Here is a 24,620-nt window from a genome sequence, read left to right as displayed (position 1 = left end):
CTTCAAAGCCAATATTGCTGTTATTAACCACCTGATGATTGGTGGTAAGTACAACTGGCTCAGCTTGAGTATTCTTGCAATTATTCTGAAGCTATTTTTGTTTGGCAGGGATTATTTAGAGTTACAAGATGGGCAGATGGATTTACAATACAGATCAACCATGATCTAATTGAATGATCTACTCCTTTTCCAATATGCCTCTGCTCGCAGAGACATACCGTCTTACCTTTATTGAACACCTCTCCCTGATGATCCAGTGAACATTGAGAAATGATAGTCTGGATTTTGCTGTACTGATTATGAAACTGTCAACATTTGCCATCATTGCAACAGTAAGAGTTCCAGCGATTTGGGGAAAGTAACATGCAAATCTGCAAATTACATTGGGCTACTCTGCACTACTTGAGACTTTGCTATACACTCGCTGACTTCAAGAATGAAATGGGAGAAATGGCAAAGGAGCAAATTTAGGCTGGCTGCCCACTAATAACAAAGAATTTTTGACGCAATATTTAAGAGCTGCTGTTTCCACACAGCAAGAGCCTCCAGAGTCAGTTCACCAATACATAATGAGGATATCGGTATCGATTGCAACTTTCAAAACGATGTTGGATGCAGATTTTTCAGTTCTCAAAGTTATCTGAAATTATAACATGATTTGTGTTTTCAAGTGTTCCAAAATTATGCGTGGAATGTCCAAAGTTTTCAGGAAAGCTCGCGCTGGGAGCATCTGTTAGATGGGATTCAGCCACCAGAAAGATGCTAATGAGGTCATTTCAGAGAACCCATTGTCCAGGTCTGCTGTTCAGAGATGGCTCCATTTTAAAGCGTTCCCCAATCACTGTGCTCGGAGACATGTTCCCCACCCCCCCAAAAAATGAAATATGGCCCCCCCCCACCCCCCCGCCCCCCCAACTGACCAGGGGAGCACCACCAATCCCTCATCAAAGAGGGGCATCCTCCCCCCAGCCAATTGTATGACAATTAGCAAATTTGCATAATTATTGGGTTATCGCTTACTCTGGGCAGGAACCCGATTGTGGCTGACAGGGCAGGTCGGGTGAATTCTGATAGCCCACTGCCCATCGGGAATCCCAATTGTTGCCCAACACCCCATTCAGTGGGGCATAAGGATTTCTGCCAGTCATTGGATGCGGTTGTTGAATCTCCCCCTACATGTCTTTGAAATAAGATTTATCAGACTTTCTAAATGCTTTAATAAATGACTTTTTAAAAATGATTCAGGTCAAATTTATCTGACTTGATCTTTTATTCCAATGGTATTCTTACATGACAGATACAGTCACGACTTGGCTGGCTCTGACAGTGTGGCTTCTCTTCACTGAAGCAAATGATCTGTCCTTTTTGTCCATGTTAGATTACGCTGCATGGACATGCTTACGCCCATACAAAGGGGAACCCTTTCTCCTTGTAAATGAAATTCTCACATCCACCAAGTTTGTACCTTAGTTTGATGTCAATATGTAGGATAATATGTTTGACTGTTCCGCAGCGGAAATATTGAAACACTATTATGGTTTTTTGTTGAGTATTTTATAATGTGTTAGAGCTTTTCCAAATAATTTTCCAAGTGCTAAATGTAAATTATTTAATTTAAACTTAATGTGAAAATACTTGTATGGTGAATTTTTGTGGAGTTATTCAGACTCTGGAGCCAATTAAAAATAGTGATAGGCTTTTGTGTACATGGATTTCCAGAAGGCATTTGAAGGTTATTATGCAAGATAAGATTACATGGTGGGGGAAAAAACACAAGAGCATAGGTAAAGGATTGGTTTGCTAATAGGAAGCACAGATCGGGAAAAATTTTCAGGTTGGCAAGCTGAAACGAAGGAGGGCAAAGGGGATCAGTGTTGGTGTCTCAATTATTTACAATCTATATCAATCATTTGGATGAAGGAACCACATGCACGTTAGCTAAATTTGCCGATGACATCAAGATAGGGAAATGAGTTGTAAAGAGGAGATAAAGGCCAGAATTTTACTGCCACGCCCGTCCCAGAATCAGGGCATGTGAGGCTCACAGTACGGCATTCTCCATTGGCCTCGGGCGGGATCTTACGAGCTTTGGGCGGGCAAGGCGGTAAAATTCTGGCAAAAGAGTCTGCAAAGGATAAAGACAGGTAAAGTGATTGGCGAACAAAATTGCAGATGAACTATAATGTAGGAAAATGTGACCTTGTCCACTTTGGCAGGAAGAAGAAAAGCAGTACTATTTAAATGGAGTGATAATGCAGAACTCAGTGTTCCAGAGGGACTGGATGTCCGAGCATAAGAATCACAAACAGTCAGTATGCAGGTGCAGCAAGTGATTAGGGAGGCATATGGAATATTGGCATGTATTGTGAGGGGAATGGAATATAAAAGTAGGGAAGTTATATTGCAGCTGTGCAGGATATTGCTGAAATCCATCTGGAGTACTGTTGAAAAAAGATATAATTGCATTAGAAGCAGTTCGGAGAAAGTTCAATTGACTCATTCCTGGGTCGAAGGGTTAATCTTATAAAGAAAGGTTACACAGGTTGGGCCCATACCCAGTGGAATTTAGGAAAATGAGAGGTGAACTTCTTGAAACATATGAGATCCTGAAGGGATTTATTGGGGTAGATACTGGGAGAATGGTTCCACTTGTAGGAGAGACTAGAACCAGGGGATACAGTTTAAGAATAAAAAGTTCACCATTTAAGACAGAGGGGAGGAAAATCTTTTTCTCAAAGTGGGTCATTAGTCTGTGGACAGATTTTTGAAAGATGAGGGAGTGAATTGTTATAATGGGCAAACGGCAAAGTGAGCACAACCTGCTCAGTCTTGATCGTACTGAATAGCAAAGCAGTTTATTCCTGCTGCTACATCATATGTCCTGATGTTCCTAAGGTGGAATTAGACTGGAGAGCTTTTTTTAGGCTGGCATAGACCTGATCAGCTGAATGGGTGAATGGCCTCCATCCGTGCCATAAATCTTTCCATAGTTTTACAATGTTTCTATATAAATTCATGGAGATTTCTGAATATTCAGGTCAACAGTCATCTCCCACCCAACACGATTGAAGCAGATTAGGGGGCGGGATTTTCCGGCCGCGCTCGTCCCAAGGCCAGAGATTCCTGCCTGAGGTCAAAGGACCATTGCATGGTTCACCCTCGCCCACTACGATTCCCGTGGTGGGTGGACTGGAAAAATTCTGGTCAAGTGTTAACTCATCTCTTTTATGGAACAATTTATGGAACAGAGGCGACTCAACATTAAGTGAGTATTATTAAGATACCAGAAATGTTGGGGAACATAGGGTTTAGTGAAAGGAAGGAACTGAAGGAAATCAGTATTAGTAGAGAAATGGTGTTGGGGAAATTGATGGGATCGAAGGTCGATAAATCTCCAGGGCTTGATAATCTACATCCCAGAGTACTTAAGGAAGTGGCCCGAGAAATAGTGAATGCATTAGTGGTCATCTTCCAAGATTGTATAGACTCTGGAACAGTTCCTACGGATTGGACAGTAGCTAATGTAACCCCCACTATTTAAAAAGTAAGGTGGCGATTTAACTGAGGGAACTAAATGTAACCAGGTGGGAGGGTGATCTGTGAGGAGGATGCAGAGATCCTTCAATATGCTTTGGACAAATTGAATGAGTGGATAAATGGGCTGATGGCTGATGCAGGCACAAAATTGCATCCTCTATCTCTTCCTCGCCACAGCTCGCAGTCTGCAAGCCGGGTTTTCTCTTCAGATAATCAGCATTCTGTGCAGAAAAGGTCTGGAAGTGTGGCCCACACCATCATGCTGGTGGGGCAGGGCTGGAAACAGCCAGCAGCCAGGAGTCCCGAGATCAGGGCACCCTTCTTTGATATAAAACACAGGAAACCTGCCCTTAATATGCACACAGAGACTCCCCAATGCACAGGGAGATAGCCCTCCCCACACATGGGGAACACCCCACAAACATGGGGAACCCCCTCCACAAGCATAAGGGGGAACACCACACGCACAAGGGGAATCTCCCCAACTGATAAGGGGAACTTACCCAATGGAGCTCCCCAAACGGACCCCTTGACAATGCCCCTGGCACTGTCCCTGGCACTGCCAGTGGTGGTGCCAAGGGGCAGAGCTGAGATAGGAAACAGCGATGAAGGCACAGAGGTGATGAGTAGAAATAGTAGTGTCATATGAATTCATGCAGTATGCTATTCATGACTTTGAGCAGAGCATTTCAGTGTTTTGGGCTGGCCCAATCTACATGACACAAGTCAGGAATGCAATGGCCTATTCTCTCCTGTCCTGGTGAGTGCAGCTCCAACACTTAAGAGGCTTGATACCAAATAACAACAAAAATCAACCCATCTGACTGGCATCCCTTCCACAAACATTCACTCCTTCCACCACCGACACACAGTAGCAGTGATGTATACCATCTACAAGATGCAGTGCAGGAACTCCCCTCGGCTCCATAGACAGCACCTTCCAAACCCACTACCATTTAGAAGGACAATGGCAGCAGAAAGACCACCATCAGGAAGTTCCACTCCAAGCTACTCATCCTGACCTGGAAATATATAGGGTGCGATCTTACCGGCCGTTCACACCACAAAGTCAGAGAATTTGGCACCCAGACATTTCTCCGTTCACTGCAGTAGGATGGGAAAATCCCACTGGCATGAATGGCCGTAACATTCTGGCCATAACCATTCCTTTACTGTCACTGAGTCAAAATCCTGGAACTACCACCCTAACAGCACTGTGTGTGTACCTCTCGCTCATGGACTGCAACAGTTCAAAAGGTAGCTCACCATGATCTTCTTAAGAGCAATTAGGGTTGGGCAACAAATGCTTACCTAGCAGGGAAGCCCACATTCCTTGAATGAATAAAAAAGTAAAGAGAATGGAAGAGTTGAATATTGGAATTTGAGTGGGGTGTGATGACATTGCAGTTTTGAAGGATGCAGATACCATGCCAGAGGACAGAACCAAATTTCTGTTGCCCTGAGTATAGGATTGACAAGGGAAAAATAAATATCTAGGAACTTCGATTAGAGGTTGTAGGAGGGAAATAAAACATGTCGAACCTTGGACACCGGGTCAAACTTCAAGAAAAGTTTTTATTCCACATGCATGAGGGAGAGATGGACTGTGGCTGGAAATCTCAGGTTGTCTGCGAGTTCTCTCTGACCCCGGTAGATCCGTACAGGTTGTTATACTTCTTCGAGTCACAAAGGTTTACATTAGCATACTAATTCTGCGAGCTGGATTCAAGATGGTTTTTCTAATCTCATTGTGCAAATTTCATTGTTCAGTACAACTCTGTTAATCAATTCTCTGGACAGTTCCGTTTACCCGATTATAATGTCAAAGCATTGTATTTGCCCAATTGATGAACAACAATGTGTTAATCATTCCCCCCTCTGCTAGGTGATCATGTTTTACAGAAGACTATGCCCTCCCTGGACAATATGGAGTCTGGCTGTCTTAATGCTGGTTCTCCCATTGTCATGATAATTCGGAACGATCTCCTGCACATTAGAAGTTGATTGCATGTGTTAATCATTATCTGTCAGCAGAGCAAGCCTCTAGCTGTCTGCATTAACCCTTTTCTTCCCTCTGGTGAGGCCTGGCTCTCTGGGCTTGCTCTATGTAGCCCTGCATGTATTACACTGAAATCAAATAAAATATGAACGGATATATAAATTAAAATATAAAAGGCACAATCCCTGATATTGCCCTACAACAGAGGTCCTTGAGGGAATACTTGCCAGAAAAGTGGATGTCCTCAATGTTAGACAGGAAAAAGATTTTGAACTAAATCTGGCATTGTCTGTGGTCGGGATTACAGCATCACTTTGCCAACCACATTGGCAAAGCACAAACATATTGCAATTTTAATTGGGAAAACAGTTATTTACTCAGAATCACGTACGCTGATTAGGTAGTAATGCAGAATCTGGAAAAGTAGTGGGCTAGATTTGGTGGGTAAATGGCAGCCATTTCTGTGGTAGCCCTTTGTCTTAAATGTGGAAGGGACTGAGCAGAGAGCGGTGGGTAGGAATGATTTCCATGGCAGGGCCACCCCTCCCAGCTCCTGCCTCATTTTTCTGAGGCCTTACTTAAAGTGTTACTGGAGGTGGTGATAGGACAGGGAAAACATCTTATTCCCTGCTAGTGGCAAGCTGAAAGCCTGCAAACTGATCAAAATGGGTTTTCTGACCATTTAGAGCCAGTGAGAGCAGGAATGAGGGTGGGTCAGATGGGGTGTGGGACTTTTTAGACTCCCCTCAGTGGACATCACTGAGGCTGCTGGTTGTCCTGAAGGGGGAGATCTCTGGTTTGTGTCAAAGCCTTCCATTGCACCAGAGGGAAGTAAGGTGTCAAGGGGAGCTCGAGGCCTGGTACCTGGGGCAGTGCAGATCCTCCCTTCATTGAATCTAAAGTTGTAAGCTGTGAAGGAGGTGGGTTATCCTCTTCCCAGAGGGTGGCAAGAAAAGGCCACATTGTTATGCAGCAGAAGCATCCCCTGTTCTGTGTCCTTTCCCTCTGCTTCCAATTCCTTCTTCACTTTGATGTCCTGCTCCTCCCCAATGCTCTGTCTCATTCCTGAGCTAAATCATACATAAGTTCCATACCTCTCTGGAGGGGCCGTGTTATGGAGAGAGCAGCAGATCACAACAATAATCATGACATTGAAGAGTTGAAGGAGGGTATTGGAAGGCACTAACTTGTCTAGGCACCAAAATGATATAATCATAAACTCTATGGCCTGCTCAATGGCTGGACTACAGAGCAGAGAGCATTGGTTGCACAGCCACTGTCTTAATAAAAGAGTTGGTCGCCATCTCCAATAGAAATCCATTCTTTCCTCGGATCCATCCACACACTATGGGGGTTGGATTGAAGATTTGAGACTGCCTGGAAAGCCAGAAGGCGTCATGGTAGCTTACAGGGAAACGAGAATACATGAAAGGAGTGAAAACCTTTCCTGTTGATGGATCTCACTTGGCTGGGTATTACTTGCCTTGATGGTCACATGGGTTCAATCGAAGAAGACCTGTACCTGGGGGAATCCAGCAATGGAGGTGAAGCCCAATACTCCCTATCCCTGCAAGGCTATGTCTGACCTTAAATGAATGTGTTGTCCACAGTGAGGGAAGTATAGCATGGAGTATATGAAGGGCCATTGAGGCAGATGGAGGGACAGGAGTTGGAATTAGTGGGCTTGGATGGAACACGGAAGTGGGTGAAGGTTGAGCATCAGAGGGCCTAATAGTCAACAACACAAATGGGACAAAGACCCAGAACATTAACCTTTTGACCAGCCTACCTCAACACTCAGCAGCCCCTCTGGCTGCATCCAAATGGTTTTCAAGGGAAATGGGCACAACTCCAGCACAACCCCACATCCTCACTCACCACCCATGTCCCCCATCCCATCCAACTCCACCCTGGCACAAAGATCCTGCCATTCAGGATACTTTTTCTCCAGATAGGTGCGGTGAGCCAGAAAATTTCCCAGCTCCGTGCACCTGTCTGAGGAATGAAAATCCGACCTGGGGAATATTAGGGAATGTTGCTTAAGGTAACAATAAACAGCAAGGAAACAAAACATTCATTTTCAAGAAGGATTGTGGGAGAACAAGATGGAATTCAACGTAGAACATTTTCTCCAAAAATAAAAATGTAATTAATTAATACTTAAATTTTGAAAGTGTTTCATTCACAAATGAATATTTATAAAAGCAAATGTGATTAATTTATTAACAGGTTTTGAACAAATCTTTGCATCCAGTGTTTATATATAAAATTGTACATAACTTGAAATAAGTTTTTTGGGAGAATGTTTGCAGGATGACTAATTTTTCTCATAGAGAAATGTATTTTACATTGCCTGGAAAATTTGAGTAGGGCTGTCTGATTTAACTATTCAGTTAGTAACAACTGTTTGATTGCAGATGGTGGAGCATGCTACTGATCCTAGTTTCCATGTTCATTGCCCTACATAAACAAGCACACATAGCATTTGATTTAATTTGATTTGATTTATTATTGTCACATGTATTGGGATGCAGTGAAAAATATTTTTTATTGCATGCTATACAGACAAAGCATACCGTTCATAGAGTACATAGGGGAGAAGGTAAGGAGAGGGTGCAGAATGTAGTGTTACAGTCATAGCTAAGGTGTGCCAAATCTGTAAGAGATTGAAACAGAACATTATTAGAGGGTTTGTAAGAAAGAGTTAGAGTAGAGTTTTAAAAGCATAGAACCAGAGTAAAAGATAGAATTAGTGGGGTATGCTGGGGACCGCTCGCAAGAAGTCATCACACCCTGGCACCATCTTGAATGATTGGATACAATCTAATAGAAAAAATAGGTAATGACTAGTGATGCTGAATTTCCATTTTCCAATTAAAATAGCAGCACTGGAAATATAAAACTTAATTGTCGTATTGTAATGGACATCATATAGATGGCAATTCCATTTTATACCCTATATGCCAGAGCACACAACTTTCTAATTTTGCGTGTAGTGATTGTTGTTCCGGGTAGCTCAGCTGTGTCTTCATTGGAAAGATATTTAAAAGGAAAGCCAGTAACTTTTAAACCTGCAGTTTCAAATGTATTTTTAAAAATTCTTATTGTTTTCTTGAGTGCACATTGTTGTGGATGAAAATGATTCGTGGAACTGCTTAGAGCACACATTTTTCAAAATAATCTGTCGTCCATAATAATGGTTATTCTTGCAAAACTTCTTTCTATTTGTGCTGCTTGGGTGATGGAGAAAAGGAGGAAGAATGGAAGGATACAAAACACGCTGGAAGATGGAACAGGAGGACTGAAGCTATCAGCCCGAAGAAATGGATGGTGGGGGAATTCGACCACCAAACAACCAAGCCTGAAAGCTTTCCTTCAGACTCTCGCACTCAGCACTACTGCAACTCACTTCCCCACAGAAACGGTGACAAGTTGTAAACATATGCTGTAAACTGATTCAGATTGAAACTGCAGGACAGGTATGGCACCATCTGCTGCAACAGACTGAAGAAATTTGAGATGGTCACAAACCTACTCAAGTTGTTGCAGCAAACATCAGCAAGGTCAGTTAATCTGCAGTCTCGATCAGTAAAAATATTGATGCATTATGGACCACAGCAAGCAACTCAGTGAACAACTGGTAACACCAGGAAGGTACCCCAAGGTTTGACCAAATGGTTGGATTTTCCAAAGTCTGGATTATCACCATGTGAGTCTAAGATTGCTGCATTCATCAACCTGATGGACTGGCTGTCTATCAATCTGCAGCCTGTCTGTTGTCATGTGCAAAGAAACTTGACGGTGATTTCCCATTTCCCCAGCAGCAAGTCATAATGTTTCAATTTTAGGCAATCTATTTCACATCTGTTCTTGAATGGGGAGAGAAAAATGCTTGCAGGAAACACTCTATAGTCCTGTTCCAACTCTGCAGTTTGAAAATTGCAGAGTCCGGCTAGGTTTAAACTTGGCTTCTGAATTTCAAGTTTTTATCCATGCTCATGAAAAGTATCAATATGTCTAACAATCCTGGAGGTCATGGGTCACCTGATCACAGTACCAAGATGGCGCTGAGCGAATCTGAAGAACGATTAATGACCATATTGAGCTATTAACTCAATTGTGACTTTTTTCTGCTTAATTTGTCATTTGTTTATCGTTTATTCTGAACGTTATTCTTGATTTTCACTATGTGATTCATTCTCACTTTAGTTGTTGACATCCTTTTTATGCATTCACTCTTGCAAATTATGCTAAGTTGTGATTGGAGTTCTCCCAAAGAAAAACATATGTCAATACCATTCCTTTTCTGTTTGCCATAACCGTTTCTTAGTTTTGAACAGATTTCAGGATACATCTAAAATAGAAAGAAGGATAATTTATTCTCATGCATAGAAAGAAAGTTACGCATTTGTTTTTGAGAATAGCCTAAATCAAATGCCATTGGAAATTTAACAATAGATAATGCAGCATTTTGCCTTAATAATGCAATTTCTCATTTTTGTATCAGCACTGAAGTACAGGCCACACTTTGGTGTATATATATATGTATCTTTTTAATGGCGTTTTTGAAAGCCAGTAGCTCATGTTTCATACACCTTGCATCCCATTCTACTTCCAAATTTCTGGATGGCATATCATGGGAAAATATTCTATTTTCTGCCTGGGGTTAAACCTGGCATCACGGACCAACTGCCCAATATAGAAACCAACCTTTTTGTTTGTTCCCATTAACTTCAATGGAAATGAAAAAGAAAATGGACAGTTACTATAACAGGAAATTGATCTGCAATATTAGCTTCAGGCCCGGACAGCAACTTGACAGTCTGCCCATTAGTTATCACTGATGCATCTCCAGTAGTGTTCCTCGTAGTGAGTTGCTAACAATAGATGCCTTATAGAATAAAGCATAGAATATAAATATAGCATGTATAATAAAAAAGGATTTTGAGAGAAGAATGTTGAAATGTAATTATATTTATGTATAGGAGAATGCTTTGAGTGTCTATTTGCAACATAAGTGTGCATTGGTGTCGATGTAATTCACCTGGTTTCAGCAGTGTAGTTGCTGGTTTCCTTCAGCTATATGTAGATCAGCAAGGGCCAAGTTTGTGAATCTTGAATGGATGTTACCAGATATAATGTACTTGCTGTTTGTGTGGGTCATTCATTTTCTGCAAGAAATATGAGGATGCTGGGAAAATGAACATTTGAGGCACAGCACGGTGGCACAGTGGTTAGTACCGCTGCCTCACAGTACAAGGGACCTGGGTTCGATTCCCAGCTTGGGTCACTTTCTGTGTGGAGTTTGCACATTCTCCTCGTGTCTGCGTGGGTTTCCGTCAGGTGCTCTGGTTTCCTCCCACAGTCCAAAGATGTGTGGGGTATGTGGATTGGCCATGCTAAATTGCCCCTTAGTGTCAGGGGGACTGGTTGGGGTAAATGCATGGGGTTATAGGGATGGGGCCTGGATGGGATTGTGATCTATGCAGACTCGATGGGCCAAATTGCCTCTTTCTGCCCTGTAGGATTCTATGCTTGTATGTCTGGAGGTTTAAAGAAATGCATTAAGGAAGACTTGAGGCTATGCAAGGAGAAGGTAAAGTTGGGTTTAGGTTGAATAAAAGGTACATAGGCTGGAATAGGGGATTAGATCAGCAAAGAAAACCTGTCTATTCCAATAACCATGGTATCCTCTATTGATTTGACTTATGTGTATGGTCCCTTCTCACTGTTCCACTATCAGTCGTACAGCATTGAGCCACTTTGGTTTCACACTTTCAAATTACCTCCATAAATGTCTCTGATACTCAACCTTTGAAACCCTTTTCAAAACCCATTTTATTGGCCTAACTATTGGTCATTCTGGTGTAGGGTCCATTTTCTTCATGTCTATTTGAACAATTTAGTGACATTTATTTATGTTTATTTCTGCAATGATGGAATCATAGAATGATACAGCACAAATAAGTTATTCAGCCTGGTCTGTTGGTATTGTCTCTTTCAATAAATTAGTCTCTTTTAGCTGCTCTTTCCCAATAATCCCACAAAATTTTCCCCTTCAAGTATTTATCCAATTTCCTTTTGTAAATTATTATTGAATTCACCAAAGATCCTTCGACAGCACTTTCCAAACCCACAACCACTTCCATTTAGAATGACAAGGGCAGCAGATACATGGGAATACCACCACTTGCAAGTTCCACTCCAAGCCACTCACCATCCTGACTTGGAAATATAACACCATTCCTTCACAGTCGCTGGCTTGAAATTCCCTCCCTAATGGCATTGTGTGTCAACCCATAGCACATGGACTGCAGCGATTCAAGAAGGCAGCTCACCACCACCTTCTAAAGGGCAACTAGGGATGGGCAATAAATGCTGGCCAGCCAGCGACGCCCATGTCTCATGAATGCTGAAGTCATTTTCTCACCTCAGGAATTCACCTCTCTTGTCCACATTGGAGGCAAGGTGAGATCTAGAACTGGGTGGTCCCATTAGAATCCAAACTGAGCATTGGTGAGCAGGTTATTTGTGTCAGTGTTGCTGAATAACACTCTCGATGACTTCCATCACTTTGCTAATTATCAATAATAGGTGGAACCGGGGTGGGGGTTGGGGCAGGGGGGGGGGGTGGGCTGGGTTGGTAAATGACCAGAGTGAATTTGTTCTGTTTTTTGTGGACAGGACCATACCTGGACAATTTTCCATTTTATAAATGATGAGGGGCACAATAAAACTGGGGACAGTTGCCACAAAGGTTTAATGGGGAAAGACCATAGTTGAAGATCTCTTGCTAGAATACATGGCTGGAAGCAAATGAAAAGCCTCTCAGGCTGTATGCAACTGAAAACGTTTGACCTACAATGTGAACGTACATTGTAAATATAACCTGTAACTGTAAATGCAGTGAGGAAACTCAGAGTGCCACATACTGTATTGAAAATGAACTGTACTGTACATAAGGTATTGTAGAGTTGACATATGTTACATACTTTCAGAATTTTATGAATAAAGCATGAGGAGCACCTTATCAAAAAATTGCTGAGTGTTGTTTCCGGTGAGGAAACCAACGTGTCTCTCTCCAGAGAAGCATCCGATTTTTTTCTCCAGACCTTATGATTCTTTGCCAAAAAAAATCAAGGGGGCGTGTTTCAAGCCATCATACAAGGACGCGGGGCGTCCACTCGCTGGCAAAACCCAGGAGACTCCCATTGGGGTCTGTCCCTTGGCACAGGGCACAGGTCAGCACTGCCATGTAAGTCAACGTAAGTCAACTCTGACATTACATTAGGTACAATACAGTTCACTTTCAACCTGTGGCAAGGGGCAGTGCCGGGTGACATTGCCAGGCCACTGTAAACTGCGTGACATCACATCATAGCAGTGGCCATATATGGGGAGGGGGCAGGTTATTGAGATTCAAATGTATCTAAATTCATGTAAATCATGTTCACGCCTGTTATGAGTATGAACCTGATGACATCACCGGCAAGGGAAAGGGAAGATCCGAACTCATGATCTCACCAGCGAGATCTGTGATTTCCAGATCTTGAGCCCCTCCCATCATTCGCACGGATGGTGAACGTGGGAGGAAGATCACTCCCATCAAAGAAACATTCAAATTTGTTGAGGTAGATGCTAGTGTTGTAGCTGTATTCCAACGGCTTGGCTAAAGACAGCTAGTTCTGAAGTAGAAATCTTCAGCTCTCCCGCTGGGATGTTGTCAGATCCCACAGCCTTAATATCCAGTGTGTTCAGTTGTTTCTTGATATCATTTGGAAAGAATCAGATTGACTGAACTGGCATCTGTGATGCGGGGACCTCAGGAGGAGGTCAAGATGGTTCATCCCACTTGGCACTTCTGGCCAAAGATGGTTCCAAACACTTCAGTCTTGTCTTGATTGGAAGCACTACTGTTCAAACAGAATTTTCAGCTGCTGTAAATAAATCTGGCACAGTCTAAAATGGCAATTAATATTGTCTTGTAGCTGTATCACACAGACAGATGCTTTGTTTAAAGAAAGTGCCAGAAATATGGATTGTGCAGCCTGCATCCGTACTCTTGGAGTTTGCAAATTTTTTTGCTAATATGCATCATGATCTGTTCTAACAGTCACACCAGATGACATACTCTTAGCGCAGTACAGTATGTGCCAATTAACCAGCAGCCTGGTGGCTTTGTTCAACTCTTGTACTATAATTTATAGATCATGGACTAAACATTTGTTTGTATAGCACTGCTTGAAAGTGATGCTACATAGGCTGTGCAGATTTCCAGATAGGACCATGAGCCGTTACTTGCACACTTTCCATGGCTTTCTCCAATGATATTCATGAGGAAACAATGAGGAGATCAATTTAGCTACCATGGATAACAAAGAAACATGTAGGGTGGAATCGTCTGGTCCCACCAGCAGTGAGAAACATGGCAGGTTTAAATTGGTGAGAGGCAATATGTCGCCTGATGGCAGGGTAAACTGTTTGAATGCTGTTCTCCGACTTTCAAGGCAGCTTGAAGACAGTTCAAGCTTCTTGAAGAACTATGTCAGGAACTCCATTTGCATCTTGTGCAACATCATTGACAGGCCACCTCGCCAGAAATAAGTTTGCCCGCCAAATTAAGTTCCCACCAACTGTATTCCAGATGCTTTAATGTCAATGGACAAGCTGAGAGTAAGATGATCTCTGACTGGTGTGTGAAGCAGTCAGGTAGTAAAGGTTGTGATTGCACAGTCACAGCAGTGAGAGCTCAAATTATGTTGGCAATTGGCCCTCATTAGCGTTTGCATTACAAAGTACATTAGAAGTCAGGAAATGCAGAACATCAGCTTGCTCCTGCAGCAAGTTGGATAGCAGGCTGGTTCTATGCATTTGCCTGGTTGCAGTTTTGAACGTTAGCTTTCCTATCATTGGAAATTGGCAGCAGTTATTTGATTTGATTGATTATTGTCAAATGTATAGGGATACAGTGAAAAGTATTGTTTCTTGCGCACTATGCAGACAAAATATACCATTCATAAAGAACGTAGGGGAGAAGGAAAGGAGCAGGTTAATGAGATTTTTGTATCTTTTGCCTGACAGAAGAAGGTGGAAGAGAGTATGTTCAGGGCATGTGAGGTCCTTGATTATGCTTTTCTGAGGAGCAGGAAGTGTAGACAGAGTAAATGGATGGGAGGCTGGTTTGCGTGATGGATTGGGCTACGTTCACAACACTTTCTAATTTCTTGTGGTCTTGATCAGAGTAGGAGCCATACCAAGCTGTGATACATCTGGAAAAGATGCTTTCTATGATGCATCTGGAAAAAATGGTAAGAGTTGGAGTGGACATGCTGAATTTCCTTAACCTTTTGAGAAAGTAGAGGTGTTGGTGGGCTTTCTTAACTGTAATGTCGGTGTGGAAGGACCAGGACAGATTGTTGGTGATCTGGACACCTAGAAACTTGAAGCTCTAAACCATTTCCACTTCATCACTGTTGATGTAAACGGGCATGTCCTCCACTGTGATTCCTCAAGTTGATGACTATTTCTTTTGCTTTACTGACATTGAGGGAGAGATTATTGTCATCACACCAGTTCACCAGATTCTCTATCTCTTTCCTGTACTCCATCTCGTCATTGTTTGACCTGACCCACTACGGTGATGTCATCAGCAAACTTGGAAATGGAGTTGAAGCGGCAGTTAAGAGAGAAATGATGCAAGATAGATATATCACCAAAGCCGAGACATCTACACAAATACTGTGGAGTAGCTTGATAGCTGAGGTTAAAGTTGTTATATTCTGTTAATAGAAAATGTTGGAATATAAATTCATCTCTGGAAACCCATCATCTGTAAGGTTTAGTTGCATTTTAAGCAATAGAGCAGAATTTCAGGGGCAGTGTATTACAAGTGGCTGATCCAATCCCACCTCTTCATCACCACCAGGGACAAATTTCTACTCCCTTGCATTTATACCATACCTTTCATGACCTCTAGATGTGTTAAAGCATTTCACAGCAAATGGAATAATTTTGAATTGTTGTTACTGTGATAACAATGGGAATTCTGGCACGCTAATTGCATACAGCTAGCTCTCTCAAACAGCAATGAGATAAATGACTAGATAGTCTTTTTTTACTGATGTTGGTTGAAAATACTGAGAAAATTTCCCAATCCTCTTCAAATATTACAATGCAATTTTTGCATTCACCACGGCATCGATTTAATTTCTCACCCGAAAAACGGTGCAACAGTACAGACTCCCTTCAGTACAGCACTGCACTCATAATCCACAAATGCCGTGGGATATGCCCCAGTTGGTACTGTGAATGTCACCGGAGTGGAAATTTGTCTTGGGCGGTAACACAAAATGAATAACAGCGAACCGGCAGCTCATTTTATACTCGCAGTCATTTTCAATTCCATTCACTCCAGTGAAAGGGAAAGCTGGATAGAGTGCAAAACACTTGTATTGTGTTACTTCCCAGTGATGGATTTCACCATCATCGGCTGTCACTAAAACAATCTACAGAAAATATTTTGTCCTATTCTTTCTTCTCTCACAAGATCTTTACAAACAGTGTAACTTGTCACCCAGTCTATACAAACGCTGCCAGAAGGCAGAGGAGGAATTGCTGTGTTTTTTGTGACTAATGACCGTTAGGAGCTTGATCTGTGAATTTGGTTGGTAAACTATAAAAATACATTTTTTTTGACCAATCAGTTATTGCTGAACTAATTACAACAATGGCACCTTCAGCAATGAACCCCATTGACTTTTCAGCATTGAGGCATTTGTTAAATAGCACTCTACTGTTTTGCTTTAATCTGCTCTATGTTGGTTGGACGTGTTTATCATCACGTTTTACAGGACTCCTAGCCTCTTTCAGTTCCATTCTTAGGGTGAGAAATTCCAGCCCCGCCCCCTCCCAGGGTCATCCAGTCCAGCTGAAAGTCAATGGATTTTGGCTGGGGCACCAAATCTCCCATGGTGGGTCTCCCATGATGGTCCCAGGAGATCTCTGCCTAAGACTCAATGGTCAGTAATTTCCTGCACTAGTTGGTCACTTTTTTGAACATAGGTATCACATTAGCCTATTTTCGATTTACTGAAACTACCCACCAGTGACCATTGAGTTCATCACAATCATTACCAATTCTTCCCAAATATCCAAATATAATCCGTATTTTCTCAATACTCAAGATATCGTAGCCTAGCAGCTGTAGATTAGTAACTTAAATTCCAATGTTCAATTCTTACTATGGCAGATTGAGAAACTGATTTCATGAATGTGGTCATCTGAAGGCAAGCAGCAGAAAATAATCAAGAATGTTGCCGAATTCTTGCAAACGCCATGCCTAATTAGTTCAGGTGGATGACCTCTTCCTTCTGTCCTAAGAAACAACATATTCCTCTGGTCCTCCAACCTCCAGGGAAGAATCAGAGTCCCAGAGGCAGCCTTCCCATATCTTCTTACCATTTCCTTCCCTCCGTCAACCTTCACTAGCAAGGTTTCCTATAGCCGTTCTGAACCCTGCCGGAGTCCCTTTAAACAAAGATGCTTCATTCAAAGTGCTGGTTGTCATCACGCCGGGGGAAATGGAATGGGGTCTATATGCCGTGGCCGTGTCAAAGAGCCACAGCAAAGCCAGCCTTCAGAACAAATGAAAGAATTGAATCATGTATGTGCCACCTTCTCATGATTTGCAGTGCAGTTATCTTGCTATTGTAACATGGCCAGTTGAGGAGGACTGACTTGGTGAAAGACAGATTGGGCGGGATTTTACAGCCTCGCTCGGGCGAGACTGGAAATTCCCGCCCGAGGTCAACGGAGATTTCCATTGTTGGACCTTTGCCCGCACCGATTCCGTGACGGGCGAAGTGGTAGAGTTCCGGCTATTGTTTTTATTTTTGTTAAAGCATCAAAGAACGACCTGCATTTATATAGCACCTTTCACAGTTGCAGGCCATCCCAAAGGTGTTTAGAGCCGGTAATGAAGTACAGTCAGTGTCGCCAGGTCAGAAATGTTGCAGCAAATACACACACAGTGAGCTCCCTCAAACAGCAATGTGATAATGCCCAGGTAATCTGATTTTGCAATGTCGATTAAGGGATGGTATATTTGTCACGACACCAGGGATAATTCCCCTACTATTTTTTTCAAAATAGTGCTATGGAATCATCTACAACAATCTGAGCGGTCAGACCTTATTTATATCTCAACTAAAGAAATAGAACCTAGCATTTGGGACCTGAACCCACAATTTTCTGATTCAGAAGTACCAGTGCTAACAACTAAGCCACAGCTGGCACAATGCCAATGAGGTCAATGAGTCATGTCTTAGTGGGGATCAATGTTTACAGGATGCCTTGGTTGGAAACTGTGAGTGCACAGCAACTGGCTTTCATTCATTAATTATGATGGGCAGAAAATCGTCCCAGGGAGCCATCTCCTGAAATTAATTTGAAGGGGGAATACTCCATGGAGTGAGCGGCTAACAGAGTGAAGTGGAAACCAAATGAAATTGGTATTTCTGACCAGCCGCAGTGTGTTCCAACTAGAAAAGTAGGAAAATATGTAGGAAATTATCAACAGCAGGAATAATCAACACAATGCTAACATTGACAGCTGACGTCACCAGCGGCACGGTGGCGCAGTGGTTAGCACTGCTATCTCACAGCGCCAGGGACCCAGGTTCGATTCCCGGCTTGGGCCACTGTCTGTGTGGAGTCTTCACGTTCTCCCTGTGTCTGTTTGGGTTTCCGCCGGGTGCTCTGGTTTCCTCCCACAGTCCAAAGATGTGCGAGTTGGGTGGATTGCCCATGACAAATTGTTCCTTAGTGTCAGAGGAACTAGCTGGGGTAAATGCATGGGGTTATGGGGATAGGGCCTGGGTGGGATTGTAGTCAGTGCAGACTCGATGGGCTGAATGGCCGCCTTCTGCACTGCAGGATTCTATGATTCTATGAATGTCATGATTGCAGTCAAATTGAGACCTATAGGGCTGGATTTTCCGGAAGTGTGTTGAACATGCTGAAATAATGGCTGGGACCTGAATCCAGAATTCTTACCCTCATTACTGGTTTCAGCTATTTTTATCAGTGCAAGAAAGGGGACAGACCTGGAGCTGATGGGCAGTATAATGGATATCAGACGTGCTATTAAGATAATTGCTGCATCAGTCACTACACAGCTTTCAGAGCATGGCACAGCCTTCAGCTGGATGTGTAAACCATGCCAGCTCAGTACCATTGGCAACATTGCTGGAGGCCCCTCAGAAATGTTGGAAAGTTCTGAAAAGTATGCAAGAATACTGGTTCAGTTCCGGCCAGAGCATTGTGTCCAATTCTAGGCTCCACACTTTAGGAAATATGTGAACGCCTCAGAGAGAATGCAAAGGAAAATGACTATACTTGTACCAGGAATGAAGACTTCAATTACATGGAGAGACAGGAGAAACCTGACTTGTTCTCCTTAGGGAAAAAAAAGGTTTTCTGTACTTCAGCAGAAAAGATTCAGAGAAGGTGCTGGATTGTACAAGGGAGAGAGATAACTATATAATTCATTACATTTCTATCCCCCTTCAGTGCTGTAGAAGGGTCATATGGACTCGAAACACCCGGTTCTCTCTCTACAGATAATGCCAGACCTGCTGAGTTTATCCAGTATTTTCTGTTTCTTTTTATTTTAGGAAGAGTTGCTCCTTGGAAAATGAGAGTATGGACAAAAATCTGTCATGATGTGGAGATGCCGGCGTTGGACTGGGGTAAACACAGTAAGAAGTTTAACAACACCAGGTTAAAGTCCAACAGGTTTATTTGGTAGCAAAAGCCACACAAGCTTTCGGAGCTCTTAGCCCCTTCTTCAGGTGAGTGGGAATTCTGTTCACAAACAGAGCTTATAAAGACACGGACTCAATTTACATGAATAATGGTTGGAATGTGAATACTTACAACTAATCAAGTCTTTAAGAAACAAAACAATGGGAGTGGAGAGAGCATCAAGACAGGCTAAAAAGATGTGTATTGTCTCCAGACAAGACAGCCAGTGAAACTCTGCAGGTCCACGCAACTGTGGGAGTTACAAATAGTGTGACATGAACCCAATATCCCGGTTGAGGCCGTCCTCGTGTGTGCGGAACTTGGCTATCAGTTTCTGCTCAGCGACTCTGCGCTGTCGTGTGTCGCGAAGGCCGCCTTGGAGAACGCTTACCCGAATATCAGAGGCCGAATGCCCATGCGGGCATTCGGCCTCTGATATTCGGGTAAGCGTTCTCCAAGGCGGCCTTCGCGACACACGACAGCGCAGAGTCGCTGAGCAGAAACTGATAGCCAAGTTCCGCACACACGAGGACGGCCTCAACCGGGATATTGGGTTCATGTCACACTATTTGTAACTCCCACAGTTGCGTGGACCTGCAGAGTTTCACTGGCTGTCTTGTCTGGAGACAATACACATCTTTTTAGCCTGTCTTGATGCTCTCTCCACTCCCATTGTTTTGTTTCTTAAAGACTTGATTAGTTGTAAGTATTCACATTCCAACCATTATTCATGTAAATTGAGTCCGTGTCTTTATAAGCTCTGTTTGTGAACAGAATTCCCACTCACCTGAAGAAGGGGCTAAGAGCTCCGAAAGCTTGTGTGGCTTTTGCTACCAAATAAACCTGTTGGACTTTAACCTGGTGTTGTTAAACTTCTTACAAAAATCTGTCACCAGTGGCTCATCAGTCCATTCAGCCAAACTTGAAAAATCTACCCCAAGCAAGGACTTCCGCCAGTGGACATGGTTGTAGCTGCCTTGCACCTACAGGCCATTCAGGTCAAAGAGCTGCAGCAACAACTTCACATGCCGCAAAAAAGGGTCACCAGACAGCAAAGGACTGAATATATTCAAGACATGAACCAAGAAAGAGCTAGGAACCTCAGGTGCAAGTATATTGTACATTTTATTAATCTATGGCAGAAATTTGGGGATATTTTATGCTACCTTTGCCCGAACACATTCTAGCTTATTATAATGACTCCACCTCCAAATTGAAGTGCTTCGGTAAAATTAAGTTGTACATTTTGTTTGAAAGAGTGCAAAAAAGGAAATATAGGCCGAAATTTTACCACCTCGTCCACCCGAGGGCTGGGGTGGGCGAGGCTCGCAGAACGGCATCCTCCATTGGCCTCGGGTGGGATCGTACGAGCCTCAGGCAGTCAAGGTGGTAAAATTCCAGCAATAAACTATAAATGGTAAATTTTAAGGAGTTTATCAGGAACAGCGGCCTGGGATATGCATACATACTCTTTTGAAGGGACGGGACAAGTTGAGTAGACAGTTAAAAAGGCAGACAAGATATGTGGTTTTAATAATAGAGGCATCAGCAAAATAACTACAATGCTGAAGCTTATAAAATAATACTGGTTCAGTTCCGGCCGGAGCATTGTGTCCAATTCTAGGCTCCACACTTTAGGAAATATGTCAACGCCTCAGAGAAAATGCAAGGGAAAATGACTATACTTGTACCAGGAATGAAGACTTCAATTACATGGAGAGACAGGAGAAACCTGACTTGTTCTCCTTAGGGGAAAAAAAAGGTTAAGGAAGTGTATATGGAGCTTTTCAAAATCAAGAAGTGTTTTTATAGAGTGAGTAAGGAGAAATTATTTCCAGTGGCAGAAGTGTCAGTGAGCAGAAAACACAATATTAAGTTAATTGGCTAAAGAGCCAGAAGCAATATGAATGAAAAAAAAAATTTGCAGGAGCTGTTATAAATATCGAATACACTGCATAAAATGGTTGTGGCAGTAGATTCAATAATAACTTCCAAAAAATAACTGAATAAATATTTGAAATGGAAAAATATTCAGGGCCATCGTGAAAGAACGGAGGAGTGGGACTAATTGGATAGCTCTTACAAAGAGACAGCACAGGTACAATGGGCCAAAAGGTATCCTTCTCTGTTGTGATGATCTATAATTCCTATAATCTATAAAAGGTGTGAATTCCTCCCATTATGTTGGTTGAAGACAAATCTAATATTTTGCTCATAATTTTAACCTCAACAAGAAATAAGGCTACTTTTTGTATGTTTCACAGGGATTTTTAATAATTTTTTTTAAAATTACGGTCACTCTCTCTGATCCTTTGACTGTATTCTGCCATCAGTATGAGGCAATTGTACCGTTGCATGTTCTTAAACGTGCGTTGGCTAATAAATGCGAATGATGATTAGATACACAAAATTACAATTTTTATATTCAGAGAAGGATTACATGTTGTGAGGTCCACACTTTCCTCAAGGCTCAATTGTTTCTGGCAAATGCCAATGAGCAGTAAAAAATTTAGATACAAACTAACATTGGCAAAATAGTGCAATTCTGTGTAATGGGTGTAATTTTGGCTGTAACTTGCCAATTTCATGTCCAACTCTTGACAAAATGAAAGGGATTTAGGATAAAGAGGAAGATAAACTCTTTTCCATAAATGGTTGTAAGTCTGTGAAAGGTGCAGCTGAAGTTAAAGATTGACCCGAAAACAGAAAATGCTGGAAAATCTCAGCAGGTCTGACACCATCTGTGAGGAGAGAATAGAGCCAATATTTCGAGTCTGGATGACCCAGCTCTGACGAAGGGTCATGTAGACTCGAAACGTTGGCTTTATTCTCTCCCCACAGATGCTGTCAGACCTGCTGACATTTCCCAGCATTTTGTGTTTTTGTTTCAGATTCCAGCATCCGCAGTATTTTGCTTTTATTAAAGATTGAGCTAATGACCTTTTTAATATTTTTCAACAGGTTAGTGAGGTGTTTCAAGAATAGAAAATAGAGGCATGTTGGATCAGGTGCATGGGATTAGGGTGATTTCTCACGAGAGGGGTGCAAATGGAAATCTCAACGCTTATAAGAAAATGCTGCTTCAACATGTTTGAGTTTTTATTTTGTATTCTTAAACCTGAATAAATGCTGAATAACTATTTATTTCCTTATGGCTATGTATGCTAATGTTTTATGTCAGAAACACATTTATGAGACCACAATTAGAATCATAGAAACCCTACATTCGGCCCATCAAGTCTGCACAATCCCACCCAGGCCCTATCCCCATAACCCCATGCATTTACACCAGCTAGTCCCCCGAACACGAAGGGGCAATTTAGCATGGCCAATCCACCTAACCTGCACATCTTTGGACTGAATAATTCTGAATAAATCTATTAAAAAGAGAAGTGGTGGGGTACTAAGAAAAAAAGACTTTGAAATAGTCACCAGTATGTTCAATTAGATTCTAATCTCTTTTGTAATGATCATAGCTAAATGAATCTGAAGAACACAGTATTAAAACTTTGGAATTTTAAAAAATTATTCAATGTTACTTATTGCCAAAGATTGAATCATTGCGGCATGAGAGAATTTGTTACATTAGGACTGAGACCAAAGGATTGTTTTGAGAAATCAGAGTCTTAAATAAATAGTCGGTAAAGACTGGAGTGCATAACTTTGTTGAAAAATGTTTCCAAATATATTTTTGTGATCAAGCTCTGATCCTTTAATAAACAATAATTGTTAGGGTACCAGATTAGAAACCCCAAGATATATTATGAAGCCAGACTAGACCCAAACAATTTTCTGTTTTGACATTAGTGTAAGGATAAGAGAAGAGTATGGAGGTTAGGGAACTTGGGGAAATAAATAGTGATGTCTTGAGGAGTGTACATATTACAGAGAAGGAGGTGCTGGAAGTCTTAAAGCGCATCAAGGTAGATAAATCCCCGGGATCTGATGAAGTGTATCCCAGGACATTGTGGGAGGCTAGGGAGGAAATTGCGGGTCCCCTAGCCGAGATATTTGAATCATCGATAGTCACGGGTGAGATGCCTGAAGATTGAAGAGTGGCAAATGTTGTGCCTTTGTTTAAAAAGAGCTGCAGGGAAAAGCCTGGGAACTACAGGCCAGTGAGCCTTACATCTGTGGTGGGTAAATTGTTGGAAGGTATTTTGAGAGACAGGATCTACAGGCGTTTAGAGATGCAAGGACTGATTAGGGACAATCAGCATGGCTTTGTGAGTGGAAAATCGTGTCTCACAAATTTGATTGAGTTTTTTGAAGGGGTAATCAAGAAAGTAGATGAGGGCAGTGCAGTTGATGTTGTCTACATGGACTTTAGCAAGGCCTTTGACAAGGTACCGCATGGTAGGTTGTTGCATAAGGTTAAATCTCACGGGATCCAGGGTGAGATATCTAAATGGATACAAAATTGGCTTCTTGACAGAAGCCAGAGGTTGGTTGTAGAGGGTTGTTTTTCAAACTGGAGGCCAGTGACCAGTGGTGTGCCTCAGGGATCAGTGCTGGGTCCACTGTTATTTGTCATTTATATTAATGATTTGGATAAGAATATAGGAAGCATGGTTAGTAAGTTTGCAGATGACACTAAGATTGGTGGCATAGTGGACAGTGAAGAAAGTTATCTCCAATTGCAACGGGATCTTGATCAATTGGGCCAGTGGGCTGACGAATGGCAGATGGAGTTTAATTTAGACAAATGTTATGTGTTGCATTTTGGTAGATTGAACCAGGGCAGGACTTACTCAGTTAATGGTAGGGCATTAGGGAAAGTTACAGAACAAAGAGATCTAGGGGTACATGTTCATAGCTCCTTGGAAGTGGAGTCACAGGTGGACAGAGTGGTGAAGAAGGCATTCGGCATGCTTGGTTTCATCGGTCAGAACATTGAATACAGGAGTTGGGACATCTTGTTGAAGTTGTACAAGACATTGGTAAGGCCACACTTGGAATACTGTGTGCAATTCTGGTCACCCTATTATAGAAAGGATATTATTAAACTAAAAATCGTGCAGAAAAGATTTACTAGGATGCTACCGGGACTTGATGGATTGAGTTATAAGGAGAGGCTGGATAGACTGGGACTTTTTTCTCTGGAGCATAGGAAGCTGAGGAGTGATCTTATAGAGGTCTATAAAATAATGAAGGGCATAGACAAGGTAGATAGCCAATATCTTTTCCCAAAGGTAGGGGAGTCTAAAACTAGAGGGCATAGGTTTAATGTGAGAGGGGAGAGGTACAAAAGTGTCCAGAGGGGCAATTTTTTCACACAGTG

This window comes from Mustelus asterias, chromosome 2 (genome assembly GCF_964213995.1).
Source record: "Mustelus asterias chromosome 2, sMusAst1.hap1.1, whole genome shotgun sequence".
Lineage (NCBI taxonomy): Eukaryota > Metazoa > Chordata > Chondrichthyes > Carcharhiniformes > Triakidae > Mustelus > Mustelus asterias.
Note: the sequence above shows the minus strand (reverse complement) of the source record.